Below are 7508 nucleotides of genomic sequence, written 5' to 3' on the forward strand. Positions count from 1 at the left end.
CCAATGTGAATGGGCTCATATTAATATCATCACACCATGAATAAGGCATGTTTTGCCTAAGTGTTATTTTCTAACACCCCTTGCTCGATTATTGAAAGAATTTAATAAGTGATGTCGAGCGGAGCGGGGAGATCACGGGTGTTGTGACCGCCGATGAGGTTGTTGGAAGTTTTGGAGGCGAAGATTTCACATCCCTCCCGCATTAGACTGTTGGATGGCTTCGTTGGCTGCTATGGAACAATGCGGTGGCGAGGATCTGTTTACGGTGGCGGTGGTTGCTTCGACAGAGTCGTGGTAGCAAAAAGTGAAGGCTAGGGGTTTGAGTTCATCAGAATTTAGATTAGATTGTCACTTTTATTTTTAAGAATAATTAATGTTATTTGCAATAATAATACTCATTCGTTTCCATAATATTAAAGACTATTTGGAATTGAGTTATTACGGGTTTTATGCATAATTGAATATTAAATACTCATTCGTTTCCATAATGTGTGTCTCGTGGCACCAATTAGGTTTAATTTTATTTGTGTTTGGGTCATGGTGGAGGAAACACGAAATGTCCCTAGCTAACTTTTGATGTCGACTTAGGTTAATTTATGTGGTTTTCGAGATGATGTATGTATTAGATAGAACATTTAATTTCAAGACGGCATAAATCCATATGCAATATGTAACGGGAGATCCAAATAATAAAATTCGTAAAATTAGACACAATGAAGAAGATTGTCGGAAGGTGTTGACAGTGCAGCAATCGTTGCTAGCAATGGATGGTTCGGGAATGAAGAACGAAAGTGAACTTCTAGTATTGAAAGGAATTGAGGCAGAGCTGTCACGTTATGGGGTTATCGATAACTCCAAAAATCAAATTTAATAGATCTGCGACGGGGTCGGTTGAACCCGATCACATTATCCTGGATCCGCCAATGAAAATAGGTGCTATATAAGATAGAATTGATTCATCAAGTATAAAATCAACTGGATTATTACTCAATCGGTTAATATTGTGTAATAAAGGAGTCATGTGCCAAATCATTTACTAGGTTAAGATCTATTAGATGGATGAATAGCAAATTCAAATATTGTAAATAATTAATCTCCAAAAAAAGGACACATCAACTCATCAAGTAATTATGTTATGCAAATTGATCATATTTTAATTTCATTAGTGTCATTTCGAATCTTGGAGTTATTTCTTATTAAATGCACGATACTTATTTAAAACTTATATCGTAAATATCTATTATATTTAATTATATACGCGTAAGATATTTTAAATGGATCAAGGGTAATATGGTCAATTCCGTTTTATGCATAATTGACAATGTATGAGAGAGATAGAAAGAAATAGTTATTGGAGAGTATGTTAGTGAAGAAAAAGCCCATCTCATTAAAGAGAAAGAATTTATCAAAATAAAAAAACTATATTATTGGACGGACCAAAATGAAAAGATAGTATCTATTTCGATGTGACTGAGACGTAATTAAATAACCCAGAGATAATTTTATCAAAAAAATTAGCAAGAGATAACTGAAAACAGACTTCGTAAGAGAATTTGATCAAATTTTAGTACTCCCTCCGTTCCGCTTAAGATGACACGTTTTCCTTTTTTGTTTGTCCCAACTAAGATGACACATTTACTTTTTTGGTAACTTTATCTCTTCAATTAATACACTCAACCACTTTTTCTCACTCTTATTAAAATATTCATCTTTCTTTATCTCTCTACTTTAATACTTACACTCACCTTCTCTCTCTCCAATTAAACACTTTAACCAATAACTCCTAAAACCCCGTATTGGCTAAGCAATATGTCATCTTAGTCGGGACGGAGGGAGTACTATGAATTTTCTCACACTTTATATCAATTTTTAATACAATCATTTTCCTATTTTCACTTTCTCTCCCACTTGGCCACTTCCCTAGAAATTTACACAAATCTCAAATATTGTGTAATTGTGTCAAATCGCATTTCTAACATGTCGATTCGTCAAATATTCATTCGGTATAATAACACTAATACAACCACAGCTGCCAATGAACATAAACGTGACAAATAAAATTATATTGTAGGCTTGTAGCACCTTTCGTGACAAACAACTATAAATTGTCAAATATTCAACAAAAGTATCGTCTCAAAAACAACTTGTTTCTACTTTTTTGAGAGCAAAAATAAATATTTTCACGCAACCGTTGGCATGTTAGCTCATTTTCGTAGAATGTTTAACACAACTTTCTTCTAACCAAGACTAATTAAAATACTAATTTTAGATTAGGATATAGTCCTTTGGCCCCACATTCTTCCCCCTTTTCACATTCGAGTTAATAAATTATTAAGTGAGGGATAACTGATCTCGCAGAAATTATTTAATTAAGAAGATTATATTAGATATATTTTATTCTCGATAATGATCTCTTTTGTCCTTGATCAATAACTTATGTTAATAAATTATTGAGGGGCAACTAATCTCGCAGCCATGGCGGACGCAGAAATAAATATTAATAAGGACTATAATTTATGAAATTTTATTTTAAAGTATATTTTAGGTGATTTAGATTATTTATAGGGGTTTTTACACATAATTTACATTAAATTTAAATAAATTTTAACAAAATTTAATAAAAAAAAGTTGAAAAAATAATTTTAATGAGGGCTTATATTTAATTTTTGATATATGAGTATATTTAAATTCGGGGTGGCAAATCGTGCGGATTGAGTCATTATTTGGTTAACCTGATGACGACCCAATCCAATAAGGCCTAACCCGAACCCGACCTGTTAAGGAAACTGCAAATTCGAACACGAACCCGATCTGCTACCCTCTAACCTAAACACGTCCCGAACCCGTTAACGACATAATATAATATGGGTTGACACGACACGATAACGACCTTAACCCAATATTACACGATTAAAACCTGATATTACACGATTAAACCTAATTTTAAACTTGATTTACATTATAAAAATAATTTTCTTGATTTAAACCCGATTTACAACAAACTAAATGACTAAACTAAAGCATTATTTTTTTAAAAAAATAATAAAAATAATAATATTACTTCGTAATGGGTTATCCGTATTCAACCCGCATCCAATCCGAACCCAATCTGAAATTTTCGGATTCTTAACGGGTCAACTCAATAAGGACACGAACTCATTAAGGTTTGGCCCAAATCCATTATTTTCATGCAGATTCATATCGGATTATCGTGTCGGATCAAAAATTATTAGCCCTAATTTAAATTTGTAACATTAATGCATAATATTTTAATATACAATATAATAATAATATATCGATACTCTACTTTAGTGGTTAAGCAAGGAGATGACAAACCAACTAGTAAGTTTAATTTATTTGAATGGACTTAGTCGACAATTTGGACTTGCATATTGGTGGAAGTAGCTAGGGGTTGAAATATAAATAAATTAAATAGGAGTATCAAACTAATAAGTACAAGTATACAACTTTGGGATTCTTAGTCATTTTCTATATTTTCATGCCACTTATCAATGGTGATCTAATTTTATAGTTGTAGGTGTAGATTGTGGTGAGTTCTTCACGAAAAAAGTTCTTAATTTCGAATTTGAATTTTGTATATATTCAGCAACCAAACTATTCGTTGTTGGGCTTCACGTGTATATTAATTCTACATAAATTATTATATTATAATGATCAAACAATTTAACGTGCAAAAATTAATTTTCAGCGCACCTTCCCCAAATAGACTTATAAATGCAGCATGCTTTTCTCATGATGGATATTTGATTCTTTCAAAGATAATATCTTTCGTATGCAAAACCTTTTTTTTCCAATTTCTCACACCTTTTCAAAATTCTCAATAAAAATGTATTTCATTTCTTATATAACTAAATTATAGTACAGCTTATATAAATTAATTTGTTGATAATTCTTTTTGAATAAAAGTAATTGAATATATATGTACCTATTCCACAACTATGTCTATTATATAGATTCAAAAAATAATTATAATAGTAGTATAGATTTTTATAATTTAATACAACTGAAATTGTGGTAATTTGATTTATTAATAAATTATAAATTGTGTAATTATTTTGTGTATATATCTGAAGCAGGAGATGGGATTCAAACTCCAAAAGATCTGCATAAGTACAACATTGGTCCTTAATTTATATGAAGCCTTTGTTTTACATCCTAATCATCCTTAGGATGTCTCCGGTGGCGACCCTCCCACTCGCCCCTCCATTAGCCCTTCCCACAAAAACTACATGTCACGTCAGCACTAGCCCTTCCCATTCCACTGCCACATCACTAGCCCTTCCCACTAGCCCTTCCACTAGCCCTTCCCACAATTAAAATTAAAATTCACGGAATTAAAATTCAACACGAATACGAACGGGAAATACGAAAATTACATTAAAAAAAATTACATAATTAAAAAAATTTACATAATTTTAAAAAAAAAAACATAGTTTAAAAATAAAATTACATAATACCCTCGGCTCTCACTCCTCATCCTCGTCCTCGTCCCCGTCGCCCGTGCCGCTGCCGCCTCCGACGTCCCCGCCCCCGATCTCGACGCCATAATCATCAATGGGTGGCATCCTTAAATCGCGCCGACATCGGTCGACCACCTCCTTGCACAGCCTTTTCAAGACTGGATCCTGCGCGTTATACCACTTCATAGTGCTCTGCATCAGGGTCTTCGTTTGCTGCGCGCAGGCGAGACCGTCGTCCTCTGGGCCTCCTGGGGCCTCCGATTCGACCTCGTAGGACCCGCTGCCGCTGCCGCTTCCCCTCGCCATCCGCTGCGCAGCCGGTTGCCCCATCGGGCGCCGACAACGGCGAGAGTTTGTTCGTGGTAGCGGGGCCTCTTCCTCGGCTTCGGGGAGCTCGTGCGAACCAGCACTGCTGCTGTACTCACCGGAAGAGTTGATCTTCGTCCGCTTCCAGCCTGATTCGACACCAAGCGCAAACTTTTGCGAATCCTTGACCACGAGAAAGGCCTCCACTAGTCAAACTCTCTGATGTTCAAGTCTCGGTTGGGGTACTGGGCCAACGTTTGTCTCTTCACATCATCCTCAGACATGCCGTTGGATACCATGCGCATGTTGTTTTGGTAGAGGGCGGCAAAACGACTGAGCTTAGGCCTCAACCGAAGCCACTGTTTCCGGCATTGCTCGGGTATGCGGGGAGGTTGCGGTAGGCGGCACTACTGCGATGCCACATTCGGTCAACATACTGGTTCGCCCCGACATAGGGATCCTCTACAACACCGATCCATGCCTTCGCAAGCGCTGCATTTTCCCACACGGACCAAATCGTCCTCCTCTCAGTCTCATCCTCACCCTCCTCCTCCTCTGCCCCCGTGTGCGATGAAGAGCTCGGGACTTTGCCCTTGCCCTTGCCCCTACCCCCGCCTCTGGCCTTGCCCTTGCCTTTGCTCCTGCCCCTTGCAACTGGCTCCGCCTCATCGGGAGTCTCACGGATCGGCGATAGCCCCAGATCCTCAAAAGAGAAAGCCTCGATGCCGGCTTACTGAGTCTCCGGAACAGTACTAGGGGAATCATCGGCCAACAAATCTATATATGGCCGATACACAGATTCCCTAGGCGTCCTCGGGCTCCGCCTCTCCATCGACCCACCCACGATATATTTGGCGGCGTACCGCCTATCCCCACTGCCCCGGGCATCATCCCGCCCACCCCGCCATATTTGGCGGCATACCGCCCATCCCCGCTGCCCCTGGCATCGTCCCACCCATCCCCGACATATTTGCCGGCATACCCGCTGCCCCTGGCATCATCTGACCCATCTGACTCATCCAACTATACATAGTGTAGAACATTTGGGGAGTCATCGTCGGCATACCGCCCATCCCCGCCATCCCCGCCATCCCCACCATCTGGGGATTCATCCCCGCAAAATTTCCCTCCGATCCGATGGGAATCGAGGGTGTGTTTCCTCCGCTCGTGGTGGGGGAATTTCTATTGTACTCCATTGTAGTAGAAATGAAATTTGTAGATTTAGAGAAAGAAACTTGTCAACACAAGTGGTGTGAATGAAATGAAGTTGGGGGAGCCCTATTTATAGTATTTTTTTTTTTTTTTTTTTAAAAATTAAAAATGTCGGACGTCCGACCTTCGCCACAGTGGCGGACGTCCGGTCGGACGTCGACGCGAGGGGCGAGCCCATCACAGGGGCACTCGGGACGGGCGTGGGCGGACGTCCCGCTCACTACGGCGGACGTCCGGTCGAACGTCGCCGACGAGCGAACGGGACGGCCGCCGGTGGAGACACCCTTAGCTATTGAGCCCTTATTACTTCATCCGTCCCTTAAAATAGGAACTTTTAAAATGGCACGGGATTTAAGACATAATAAAGTAAGAGAGAGAGAGAGAGAGAAAAGTGTGCTGGTAAAAATGAGTCACATCTCATTATAGAATTTTTTTTTCCTAAAATCAAAAATTTCGTTTTTAAGGGGACTGACCAAAAAAGAAAGAATTTATACTTTTAGGGGACCAAAATGAGTTGTCATGTCGTACTTTTATGAGGTCTTCTCTTTTTTGTTGATTCATCCTGTACTATGAACATCGATCCTTGCTCGTCTTATGGTTTAAACCTTTCTTTTGCATTAAAAAGTGTCATATTTTATCTTAAATTGTTAAATTTTGTATTTATGAACAATTTTACATTTAATTTGGTTTACCAATATCTTGTTTTTCGTGTGCTGATACTTCACCGTTTCTACTTGAAGTAGACTTCATTGACTATTAAATTACTTGCTGGAAATTTCTCAAACTTTGAAAAGTTTGTATGCCTCAATCTAGATTAGTAGACAAAGAGTTCTCAATCATTAAAACGTTTTTGATACATAGACATAGTCATGTTTGACTGAGTAAAATTTTACTACTTTTCCAATAGCAATGACTGAGAAAATATCTATAATTTGTGGCCCCGCCTCATAAATATTGACATATTGTATAGCAAAATTATAGTCCATTATATTTGTTGATCAAAAAAAATAACACGAGGATTTATCTCATAATAGCAACTTTTAGTCACGAAAATGATCGACCACATGGACCACTTTGAACTGGTACATATTTCGTTTTCAATCAATCTAATTATAACTAAAAATTTTGTAACATATTGTTTGGTAATTTTTCTTTTCATTGAAATTGTGTTATGTATATAAGTCGTGAGAAAGTTCAAGCATAGTGCCAAGTGGAATATTATTGATCATATATATACACAATTGCAACAGATCCAGAAAACAAAATTTATGGAGTCAGAAATTCACTGACTGATAAAGGTCAACGCCTAAAATACGTTATAAGCATGTACTGTGACAAGGCTCTATGACACAACAACAAGAAGGGTTGGGGCAGGGGTGAAGCTGTCATAGAATCGGTCGACCCTGCCCGACCCCACTTATACCATCTCCAACCATTCCATTAAACTCAAACCTATTTTAATAAAAATCTCACACTAAATATTGATTTTGCTCCAACCATTTACACTAA

The sequence above is a fragment of the Salvia hispanica genome, chromosome 4 (assembly GCF_029641045.1).
Source record: "Salvia hispanica isolate PSC_SH4W2 chromosome 4, Shi_PSC_v1, whole genome shotgun sequence".
NCBI lineage: Eukaryota > Viridiplantae > Streptophyta > Magnoliopsida > Lamiales > Lamiaceae > Salvia > Salvia hispanica.